Raw genomic sequence first — 12814 nt, forward strand, 5'->3', positions numbered from 1 at the left:
CAGCGCCAGCACTTTGAATTCAGCCCGGTAGCAGATCGGTAGCCAGTGGAGTTGGCGCAACAGGGGGGTTGTATGCTCCCTGCGCTCCGCTCCTGTTAAAATCATGGCTGCCGAGCGTTGGACTAGTTGGAGCTTCCGAGTTGTCTTCAAAGGCAACCCCACGTAGAGAGCGTTGCAGTAGTCTAAACAGGATGTAACCAGAGTGTGGACTACCGTGGCCAAGTCAGACTTCCCAAGGTATGGGCGCAGCTGGCGCACAAGCTTTAGCTGTGCAAATGCTCCCCTGGTCACCGCCGAAACCTGGGGTTCCAGGCTCAGCGATGAGTCCAGGATCACTCCCAAGCTGCGAACCTTCATCTTCAGGGGGAGTGTGGCCCCATCCAACACAGGCTGTAACCCTATGCCCTGTTTGGCCTTGCGACTGACCAGGAGTACCTCTGTCTTGTCTGGATTCAATTTCAATTTGTTCGCCCTCATCCAGACCGTCACAGCGGCCAGGCACCGGTTCAGGACCTGGACAGCCTCCTTAGTAGCAGGTGGAAAGGAGTGACAGAGTTGGACATCATCCGCGTACAGATGACACCGTACCCCGAAACTCCGGATGATCTCCCCCAGCGGCTTCATGTAGATGTTAAACAACATGGGAGACAATATTGAGCCCTGAGGAACCCCACAAGACAATGGTTGTGGGGTTGAACAGGTGTCCCCCAACAACACCTTCTGAGATCGACCCTCCAGGAATGACCGGAGCCACTGCAAAACAGTACCTCCAAGACCCATCCCTGCGAGGCGTCCCAGAAGGATACCGTGGTCGACGGTATCGAAGGCCGCTGAGAGGTCGAGCAGCACCAACAGGGACACACTCCCCCTGTCGAGCTCCCGGCGCAGATCATCCACTAAGGCGACCAAGGCTGTCTCGGTACCATGTCCCGGCCTAAAGCCAGACTGTGCCGGGTCTAGATAATCCGTGTCTACCAAGAATACCTGGAGTTGTGAGGCCACCACACGTTCCAAGACTTTGCCCAAGAAGGGGAGATTGGAAACTGGCCGATAGTTGTCGAATTTAGTGGGGTCCAGTGATGGTTTCTTCAACAGCGGTTTTATTATAGCTTGTTTTAAGCTCGCTGGAAACTTGCCTTCCTGAAGGGAAGCATTAACCACCACCTTAACCCACTCAGCCAATCCCCTTCTGGCCTCCTTTAGAAGCCAGGATGGGCAGGGGTCCAGGATGCATGTGGTTGGCCTCATTCCTCCAAGTATCTTGTCCACATCCTCGGGTTTCACCAATTGAAATGAATCCATCAAAACTGGACAAGCAGGTGCTCGTGTTACATCCTCAGAGACTGCCATATACATATACACATATGTATATAAAATGTATATATTATATATACACCATAATTTCTACATATAGGTATATATAACTTTTCAGCACTAGCTATTTTGCAGTTTTCAGAATAGGAGCATAATTCCAGAGAGCATTATAGATTGTGGTATCACCTATTAATCAATTGACACTGTTTTATGGAAAGGGAAATAAGAATATTTTAGAAAAATTACATTTTTGGAGACAAAATCAAGTGGATACTATGGCATAACTGATCTGGAAATCCAAATCAGTTCAAAATTCGAAATCGTCCACATGGTTGACTGAGATAGTAACACTTCTGCTTTCTCGTGGGTAATAAATAAAATTAATTATTATTATTGCACAAATTTAGTTTCATGAAAAAATGTGTAAAATTACCCATCTGCACTGCCATATAATGCAATTTGAAGTTACATTTATGGTCAGTGTAAATCAGGGGTACTCAAACTTTTTATGCAGAGGGTCAGATCATGGTCCTCCAGACTATTGGGGAGCTGGACAATAGTTTGAAAAAAAATGAATAAATTGCTGTGCACACTGCATGTATCTTATTTGTAGTGCAAAAAGCCATCAAATAACTATTTATTTATTCATTTATTGTATTAGGAGAAAACCAGGGATACAGTTGTAATGTGTTTATATTAAAAAAACCCACAAAGTTTAAAAACTTTGCTTTATATTAAATTTCCTTTGACCAGTAGCTGGCCACTTGGAGTGCCTCTGGTGTTGCTATAAGAAGGTCCTTCATTGTGTATGTGGCAGGGCTAAGACTGCATTGTAATAGGTGGTCTGTAGTTTCTTGCTCACATGTCGTGGACTCCATTTTGTGGCCCCATTTCTTAAGGTTGGTGCCAGAGCACAGGCTGTTCAGCACCTTCCAAGTCGCCCAGTCTTCTGTGTGCCCAGGAGGGAATCTCTCATTCAGTATCAGCCATGGCTTAAGGTTCCAGGTTTTAGCCTGCCACTTTTGGACTCTCACTTGCTGAGGTGTTCCTGCAAGTATTTCTGTAGATCTTAGAATACTATTTCTTGATTATTGCCTTTGTGTGCTGGCTGATATCCAAACAGAGGATGGGCCGGAGATGTCACTGCCTTCATTATTGGCTGCTCCTTCCCAGCAGATGTAAGGTGGTGCAGTACTGGCTAAACAGTATAATTTCTCCAGTGATGCAGGGCATAGACATCCTGTGATAATGCAGCATGTCTCATTAAGAGCCACATCCACTGTTTTAGCGTGATGAGATGTATTCCACACTGAGCATGAGTACTCAGCAGCAAAGTAAAAAAGCACAAGGGCCGATCCCCAGGTTGTGCCTGTCAGCTGTCGTATGATACTGTTTCTAGTTCCCACTTTTTGCTTGATATTCAACCAGTGCTTCTTGTAGGTCAAAGAACAATACAATATCGAAAATGAAGAACAAATTTAACCAACATGAACTTACCCATATTTCAACGGGAAGTGTGGACCTGCTTTTGCTGATGAGGTAGTCAGGATTGCTGTTGTGTGCTTTCCAGTCTTTTCAGACTTATTCTAAGTTTTAAGATTAAGTTTTAGACTTAGTCTACATCTAAAGTTTAGGACAGGGGGCACGTAAATAACCTTGAAGGGCCTCAGCCAGCTCACAGCCCTTAGTTTGGGGACTCCTGGTGTACACTGGTATAATGTAATTTAAGTGCATTGAACTTCATTATATGAGTATACACCATGCATGGGCAAACTTCGGTTTTCCAGGTGTTTTGGACTTCAACTCCTACAATTCCTACCAGCTGTTAGGAACTGGAATCATAGAATCAAAGAGTTGGAAGAGACCTCATGGGTCATCCAGTCCAACCCCCTGCCAAGAAGCAGGAAGCTGAAGTCCACAACATCTGGAGGGCCAAAGCTTGCCCATGCCTGGTCTACACTGACCATCTAATGCAGTTCAAAAATCCATTATATAGCAGTGTAGATTTGGCCATTGTGGGCATATATGAATGTTGTCTCTAAATTTGGGTTGCATTTCAATGATTGCTCATTATGTATGTATATGCTCAAATTTTATTTCTCTGTCTCTAGGGCCTAATTTTACCAGTTTGAAAACATGCAAATGTGAGTAGATCAATAGGCGGGAAAGTAACGGCGCTCCTTGCAGTCATGCTGGTCACATGACCTAGGAGGTGTCCACAGACAATGCCGACTCTTTGGCTTAGAAATGGAGATGGGCATCACCCGAGTCGGACCCGACTAGACTTAATGTCAAGGAAAACCTTTACCTTTGCCTTTAGGGCCTAATTTAGCAGGAATACAACGAAATTAGGCATATCTGCAACTCATAGCAATAATAAACCTGTGTCAGTTGAGCAGGGATGACATTGGATGTGAATCCAATTGATCACTGCAGATTCATTTTAATTAGATTCTCCATTAAATTAGCAAGGCATATTTCTGTGCTTGGCTATTCTAGAGTAAGAATATTCCCTGGGTATTATTCCCAAGCAAGAGAAAAGATCTCTACTTGATACTGGCATCATAAATCCATTTATCTGGAAATAAACCTGAACGAACTCTGTCATATTTACTTCTGGAGCTACTTGTATGATACCAATTGTAGTGAATGATTAATGTGGGTGAAGGTAAAAGGGAAATTATTGTTTAAAAATGCTGCATAAAAATCTATGTGACTAATACTTAACTGGATCTTTGTGCCAATAATCTAAAATAATCTATGTTATACAATTAGTGCACAACACATGGAGAAAAGACCTCATTATTATATTAACTGGAGAGAAGCATTTTATTCATTAAAAAAATAATAACGCATAGTCCTATAATGATGCATGCAAGTATAATGTACATACACAGTGCAAGTCAATTAATCTTGTTTATGTACAATTTAGTTACATTTGAGTTTGAGTTTTCACTTACTCTCTAACAAAAAGCAATAAGGAAGTTGTAAATGCACTAGAATTACCATCAGAGGGTAATGGGAAAACCACAGAATGCAACTGTATGCATACTTTGAGATATTACTTAGAGATAAGTAAAACTGAGTTCAGGGCATCCTGTTCCTGGAAGTGGACATAAGTATGCAGACAATCTTCTATTTTCCCCCATGCCATATATCTCTGTCCAACTTCTCTGTTTCTATTTATTTATTTACTGTACTTATACCCCACCCTTCTCACCTCAAAGGGGGACTCAGCCTGTCCTTTCACTAAAAAGTCCCATAAAGAGCACGATAAATAACTACAACAGCCTGAAAGCGGGAACAATAATTCCTGGTGTTCTCTTGTGAAACAACAAATTAGAAAAGCAATTGTGAAGTAATGCTATAGGGCTTGGCAAGATATTCCCACGACTAATGGCTGCTTGCACAACTATAATTGGAGGATATAATTGGTCCATACCATATCACCAGACACAGTGAAACAAATCGCTCTGCAGGCTTCTTAAATCATAAAGATCATAAAGATGGCTTTGGAACGATTATGTGGCTCAACATGTCTGGAAGCTGAATAGAAATGTTAGGAAAAAATTGGTTCTTAAAGAAAAGCCATAGAACTTCAACTAAGTCAATCCAATAATTTGTTGGAAAGATCATTGTTTTGATTCTGTCTACTTTTCCATAAGAGTGCCAGGAAGGTACCAAAGAGTTGTTCCTGTTTTTACACTAATAATAATAATAATAATAATAATAATAATAAAAAAAAAAAAACCCTTTATTTGTATTTCGCCCTGTCTCCCCAAGGAGACTCAGGGCGGATTCCAGCATAACAATGGCAAACATTCAATGCCTACATAAAATACACAATACTAACATAAATTCCCAGGGAGCCCCAATTATAAAAGTAACATTAAAGCCTAACAAATTAAGACCTAACAAATTAAGACCTGGTGTAAGTTAAACCTGACATCAATAAATTAAACTACCCGTAATCAGACAAAATTCTATAATAACATAAATCTAAACAAAATATTACTGTCTAGCTTTTATTCTTGAAATAGCAAAGCCTCTTCAAATGGCCTTTTTATGATAGTTTTAGAAAACCTTGGCTTCTGAATGATGCTGTTTGACCATACATTTTCTAAGATCTACAGAAATACTTGCAGGAACACCTCAGCAAGCGAGAGTCCAAAAGTGGCAGGCTAAAACCCAGAACCTCACCCCATGGCTGATATCGGATGAGAGACTCTCTCCTAGCACACAGAAGACTGGGCGATTTGGGAGGCGCTGAACAGAGTGCGCTCTGGCACCACAAGATGCAGAGCCAACCTTAAGAAATGGGGCCACAAAGTGGAGTCCACAACATGCGAGTGTGGAAAAGAGCAAACCACAGACCACTTATTACAATGCAATCTGAGCCCTGCCACATGCACAATGGAGGACCTTCTTATAGCAACACCATAGGCACTCCAAGTGGCCAGCTACTGGTCAAAGGTCATTTAATATAAACTTTGTGTTTTTAAATACATTACAACTGTACCCTCGGTTCACTTCTGATATAATAAACAAATACCACAGATTTGTCTGAAGAGTGTCATTGCCATATTATGTCAGTCTTTCCATAGGAGTCAGCTTCAAACATTCATTTTCCTTCTCTTTACTGAGTGGTGAGTAACTTTTGGATACCTACTTCTTGAATCTTGTGACGGATATCAGTTCCTTCACTGATATCAGTCACAAATCAAATGCCCTTGGGGAAGTTGGGCCATATAACACTTCTCAAAGAATTTCAGGTCATTGGGCGTGAGAAAGGACAGAGATGTAAAAGCTAGAGAGGGTTGACATAATCAGTTTATTAGCAGCAGCTAATGTACAATGCAACATTTTTTGATTTTTGATGAGAGATCCACTCATAATTTTCTGAGGATATTTTATTTGTGTGTGTGAGTATTTATACACACACACACAAAGTATATATATATACACACACAGAGGCATAATTGGTCTTTCAAATTTACAGAGTTTGATTAATTGCAGATTTCATTAAAATGCTCTATAGGAATTTCTAGGTTTTCCAGTGCAACCTTATAGTCAACTCCCCCTGGAACAGTGTTTCTCAAGCTGGGGGTCGGGACCCCTGGGGGCGTTGCAAGGGGATGTCAGAGGGGTTGCCAAAGACCATCAGAAAAGACAGTATTTTCTGTTGATCATGGGGGTTCTGTGTGAGAAATTAGGCCCAACTGTATTGTTGGTGGGGTTCAGAATGCTCTGATTGTAGCTGAACTATAACTCCCAGCAACTATAACTCCCAAATGTCAGGCACTATTTTCCCCAAACTCCACCAGTGTTCATATTTGGGCATATTGAGTATCCGTGCCAAGTTTGATCCAGATCCATCATTGAGTCCACAGTGCTCTCTCTGGCTGTATGTGAACTGCAATTCCAAAACTCAAGGTCAATGTCCACCAGAGCCTTCCAGTATTTTCTGTTGATCATGCGAGTTCTGTGTGCCAAATTTGGTTCAATCTCATCGTTGGTGGAGTTCAGAATGCTCTTTGATTATAGGTGAAATATAAATCACAGCAACTACAACTTCCTAATGAAGAAATCAATCCCCTCCTCAACTCCACCAGTATTCAAATTTGAGTGTATCGGGTATTTGTGCCAAATTTGGTCCAGTGAATGGAAATACATCCCGCATATCAGACATGACAATTCATAACAATATCAAAATTACAGTTAGGAAGTAGCAACAAAAATAATTTTATGGTTGGGGATCACCACAACATGAGAAACTATATTAAGAGTTTGCAGAATTAGGAAGGCTGAGATACGCTGCCCTGGAAGGTTAAAGGAAAAAAATAGTGCTTTTAAAATTCATGTAACCCCAACACATGTTTTAAATATGTTTTTATGGATTTTAACCGTAAATTTTTAATAACATATTTTGAGTTTGCACGAGCCTCAGCCTGGTCTTTTAATTGCTCTGAACAGGCAGGATAATTTTAATATATGTGTGTTATTGTGATAATTTTATGCTTATGTTGTTTTGTTAATTTTATGTTATGCTGTTTACTCTGTATGCTTTCGTGATGTTGCTTGGAAACCACCTTGAGTCCCCCTCGGGGAAATAGAGCGTTATATAAATAAAGTTTTATTATTATTATTAGTGGAAGAAATATGATATATTTATTTATTTACACACACAGTATTTGTCAAGCTGGAAAAGCTTCTCTTCTTAAATTTCAAACCTATTAAATTATGCACAATTTTACACTATTACATCTTTTGTGCCCCTCTGCAAATGCTCTTAAGGTTTCCTGGAATCTGGTGTGATTGGAAAAAAAGCGGAGGATTTAGGGCCTTTCCATTCTGCCCCTGTTGTATCCCAGGATCTGATTCCAGATTATCTGTTTATCCCAGGATATCTGGCAGTGGTGGCTCATATATTCCAGTTTAAAGCAGATAATCTGGGAACAGATCCTGGGGAAAAGGGCAGTGTGGAAGGGCTCATTCTCTCAGCATCCTGTTATTCGTTCGCACACAAGTCTTGGGTTTGCCGTTTTGTGAGGTACTTCTAGGCCACCCACACGCATTTGAGTCCACACAGCCACATAACCCAGAATATCAAGGCAGATAATCCACAATATCAGCTTTGAACTGGTTAATCTGAGTCCACATAGCCATATATTCCGGTTCAAATCAGATAATCTGGATTCAGGAACTGGATTATATAGCAGTGTAGATGGGGGCTTAGGGCCCTTCCACACAGCCATGTAATCCAGAATATCAAGGTGGAAAATCCCACAATATCTGGGTTATCTGAGTCCACACTGTCATATGTTCCAGTTCAAAGCAGATAATGTGGGATTTTATTCAGCTGTGTGGAAGGGGCCTAAGAGAAGGAATTCAAGGGGCAAAATGAGGATATTATGGAGCCTCAGTTCAAAGCAGATAATCTGGATTTTCTGTAGATTCAGCCAAACTCTCCTATCTTCTCTCTCAGCTTTGCCTCACACTGTTTCCCTCAGAAGCTGTTGCTTCTCACAAGGTTTTCCAAAAGGCGGGAAAATGAGGGACAAGCAGCCATTCAACACAACACAGGGATATAGCAGAGGGGCGGGTGAGGGTTGAGGAACTTAACCCTGAAAGCCATTTTCCTTCTCTTGGCAAATGTGGAGTGAAAGAGCAAAGTCCTCCACTATTGCAGCCTCTTTCTTAACCCCATTATTACTGATATCTCTTCTTTCTGCTTGTTCTCATTCTCTCAGCGTCCTGTTACTCTTTCGCACAGCAGTCTTGGGTTTGTCATTTTGTGAGGTACTTCTAGGCCATCCACACTGCAGAATTACACCCATTTAGTGCCACTGATATGGCTCCCTTATATAAATTGTTGTTTGTAAAAATTCCTATGAGCCATGGTAGTTAATGTGATGTAAAACTGCACTAGCTCTACCGTGGAGATGAACTCTAGTGTTCAGGCATTCTGTTCTATTGCTCAAAACACGTCTAAGAATCTATTTACAATGCCATAATACAATTTAATTCAGGCATGGGCCAACTTGGGCCCTTCCAGGTGTTTTGGACTTCAAATCCCATCATTCCTAACAGCCTCAGGCCCCTTCTTTTTCCCCCTCAGCCGCTTAAGTGGCTGCGGGGAAAAAGAAGGGGCCTGAGGCTGTTAGGACTGATGGGAGTTAAAGTCCAAAACACCTGGAGGGCCCAAGTTCACCCATACCTGTTTTAACTGCACTATATGATTCTATACTGCCATGTAATGCAGTTGAATTCAGTTAAACTGCATTATATAGCAGTGTAGATGGGGCCTATGTGATCGATTGCAACTGAATGTAGAAATTTTCCTTCCTATCTTTCAGTGCTTCTCTTTCGGGGGGCAAAACTTCTCATGAAAGACACAAAACACTTTTCAATTTAAATAATATACTTGTGAGGACATAATACACACATAATTTACGCTTTGCTAAGATTTTCTTTTGCTTCAAAACAGCTTTTTTGGGGGACTTTCTCCATATCAGGGAGCTTGTTTTGCCAATAAAAGAGCCAAAATATTTAAAGTAAATAAAATATAAGAAAAATAGTAAAAAAATAATCTTTAAATATAACTTGTATGCTTTTATTTAATTTTTTTTAAAAATTCACCAGGTAACTCATAAAGCTCCTTTCTTTCCTGTATTATCTTCATCTAGAGATGGCCATTGTTGCTGTAAATATGTAAAATATAAGAAAAATAGTTTTTAAAAGTCATCAAAATATAACCTTTATGTATTGGCAAAAGCTTTCATGGCTGGAATCACTGGGTCGCTATGATTTTTCCGGGCTGTATGGCCATGTTCCAGAAGCATTTTCTCCTAACGTTTCACCTGCATCTATGGCAGGCATCCTCAGAGGTTGTGAGTTCTGTTGGAAACTAGGAATATTGGGTTTATATATCTGGAATATCCTAGGGTGCGAGAAAGAACTCTTGTCTGCTTGAAGCAAGTGTGAATGTTGCAATTGGCTCCCTTGATTAGCATTTAATGGCCTTGCAGCTTCAAAGCCTGGCTAATTGCTGTCTGGAGGAATCCTTTGTTGGGAGGAGTTAGCTGGCCTTGATTGATTCTTGTCTAGAATTCCCCCCCCCCCCCCCCTTTTAGGTGTTGCTCTTTATTTACTGTCATGATTTTACAGTTTTTTAATACTGGTAGCCAGATTTTGTTCATTTTCATGGTTTTCTTCTTTCTGTTGCAATTGTCCACATGCTTGTGGATTTCAATGGCTTCTCTGTGTAATCTGACGTAGTTGTTAGAGTAGCCCAGCATCTCTGTGTTTTTCAATAATATGCTGTGTCTAGGTTGGTTCATCAAGTGCTTAAGACAAGAAACAATCAGGGCCAGTTAATCACTTCCCAACAAAGGATATATAAACCCTACTTTCCTAATTTCCAACAGACTTCACAACCTCTGAGGATGCCTGCCATAGCTGCAGGTGAAAAGTCAGGAGTGAATGCTCCTGGAACATGGCCATACAGCCTGGAAAACCCACAACAACCCTATAAAAACAAAATAAATTTTGCTTAAAAACAAAATAAATTTTATTCAATTTGATTTTTTTTAACCAGGTAACTCATAAAACAAGTTTCCTGTATTATCTTCATCTAGAGATGGCCATTGTTGCTGTGTGAGCAGTGTTAAATAAAGATGGAGTAATCAGCCAACCAATAATTAACTCAAATCAAAAGAAACAGAATACTCTTCATACTGCTAGAGGTTTGTTTTTAAATTTTATACTTGTAGAAATAAGCCATTAAAATCTGATATTTGATATGAATCCTTCTCAAAGCTATCTTTTCTACATTGCAATATCTGAGTAATTGTTTTCCGAACAATAGAAGTCATGCAAGCACTCTGTCCCTTCTCCTAATTTCTGGTAAAAAGATTGCAGAATGCAAAGCATTTCATTCAGCCGTAATGTAGGGCCACAACTCTGACCCTATAATATAATGTGTGTGCATATAAATCTAGCATAAAGTTTGAAATCTTGTGCATAATAACCGAAGTGGTTAATTCAAATGAAATAGAACTTCTAAATAATTGTGAATAAAACTGGGCTCCTGCTCAAACAGTTCAGGCAGATGTGTACTTTTAAAAATGCATCTCCTTAAAGCAATCCAAGTTTAGGCACTGAGCAAGAGAAAAACAATAATTATAACTTTATTTATATCCCGCCACCATCTCCCCAAAGGGACTCGATCTTAGAGCTCGTGCCGATTTATGAAAAGAGATGCGGTCTCAAAGATAGGTTGGACCCAAAGTTTATAGTGCTTATATAAACATCACTTTGAATTGGACCTGGAAACGTGTCAGCAGCCAGTTGAGCTGTTTTAATAGGGGCATAGTATGCTTCTTATAACTGGCCCCAGATAGTAGTCTGGCTGCCGACCTTTGCACTAACTACAGTGTCCGAGCTGTCTTCAAAGGCAATCCCACGTAGAGTGCATTGCAGTAGTCCATTCTAGATGTCACTAAAGTGTAGACCACTGTGGCCAAGTCAGGCTTTTTGAGGTATGGTCGCAGCTGGTGCACCAGTTTTAACTGTACGAAGGCCCTCCCAGCCACCACCCACACCTGAGCTTCAAGTGTCAGCACTGAGTACAGGAGGACCCCCAGAGTGTGGACCTGTGTCCTCAGGGGGAGTGTAACCCCATTGAGTACAGGTTGCCACTCTATACCCCAGTCGACTTCGCTACTGACCAGGAGGACCTCTGTGTTGTCTGGATTAAGCCTCAGCTTGTCCCTCATCCACTCCATCACAGATGCCAGGCACTGGTCCAGGATATGGGGAGCTTCCTTGGAATGGGGTGGAAAAGAGTAGTAGAGTTGTGCATCCTAGGCCCTTCTACACTGTCATATAAAATCTAGATTATCTTCTTTGAACTGGATTATATTATTTATTTATTTATTTATTTACAGCTTTTATATTCCGTCCTTCTCACCCCGCAGGGGACTCAGGGCGTATTACAGTGTACACATATATGGCAAACATTCAATGCCAATTTTAACATACAACATATACAGACATACACAGAGGCTATTTAACTTTTTCTGGCCGCCAGGGGAGCTGTCGCTTTCATCGTCCATCGGCGACACTGATGAAGCACTTCCGCATTCCCGCATGCTTCCCCGCTGGAATGCTTTGCTGTAGTCTTCTTTACGGCCTCATAAATCAGTTAATTTAGCCTCCCCACACTTTAAGGTGTTACCTAATTTTCCTACTTGACAGATGCAACTGTCTTTCGGGTTGCAAAGGTCGACAACAGGCTACACACAATTGGTTGGAAACCCACTCCAACCCAGGCTGGCTTCGAACTCATGACCTTTTGGTCAGAGTGATCTTAATGCAGCTGACACTCAGCCAGCTGCGCCACAATCCCTGCTGTGTAGACTCGTATAATCCAGTTCAAAGCAAATAATTGGATTATCTGCTTTGATAATCTGGATTATGTGGCAGTGTAGAAGGGGTCCTAATGTAAGTTTTCTTGTTCTGGACATACATCACATACGTTTCTTTGATATTTGACAATTTTAAATAAAAATCATGTTTAAAACATGCTGTTCATAATTTGACTCTTTCAAATGAATACTATACCCCAGCTTCTAGAGCTCCAGGATATATTCTGCCAATCCATGCATAATCAAAGCTTCCGTGTCAGTGGTGCAATGAATTTAGAGTAGCTATTCAAGCCTATCTCACAGTAAGTTCAGTAACACTGATAGCCAATGTCTGAAGTAAATGGATTCATAACACCACCGACATAGAAACATCTGTTCTCCTTTGCCTCAATTCCAGTCTGTCTTTCAGAATCTTTAGTCTGCTATGTACCTGAATGGTAACTTCCTTCCCTCTATCTAGTTCCTATTCATTGATTTTTCATCTTCTGACACCTCAACATTTTCTACATTTGAACCCTTTGTAGATCACAAAGTATTTTAAATTAAATGTTAAATTACAGATATATATGTCT

Source organism: Anolis sagrei, chromosome 4, assembly GCF_037176765.1.
Source record: "Anolis sagrei isolate rAnoSag1 chromosome 4, rAnoSag1.mat, whole genome shotgun sequence".
In the NCBI taxonomy this organism is placed as follows: Eukaryota; Metazoa; Chordata; class Lepidosauria; order Squamata; family Dactyloidae; genus Anolis; species Anolis sagrei.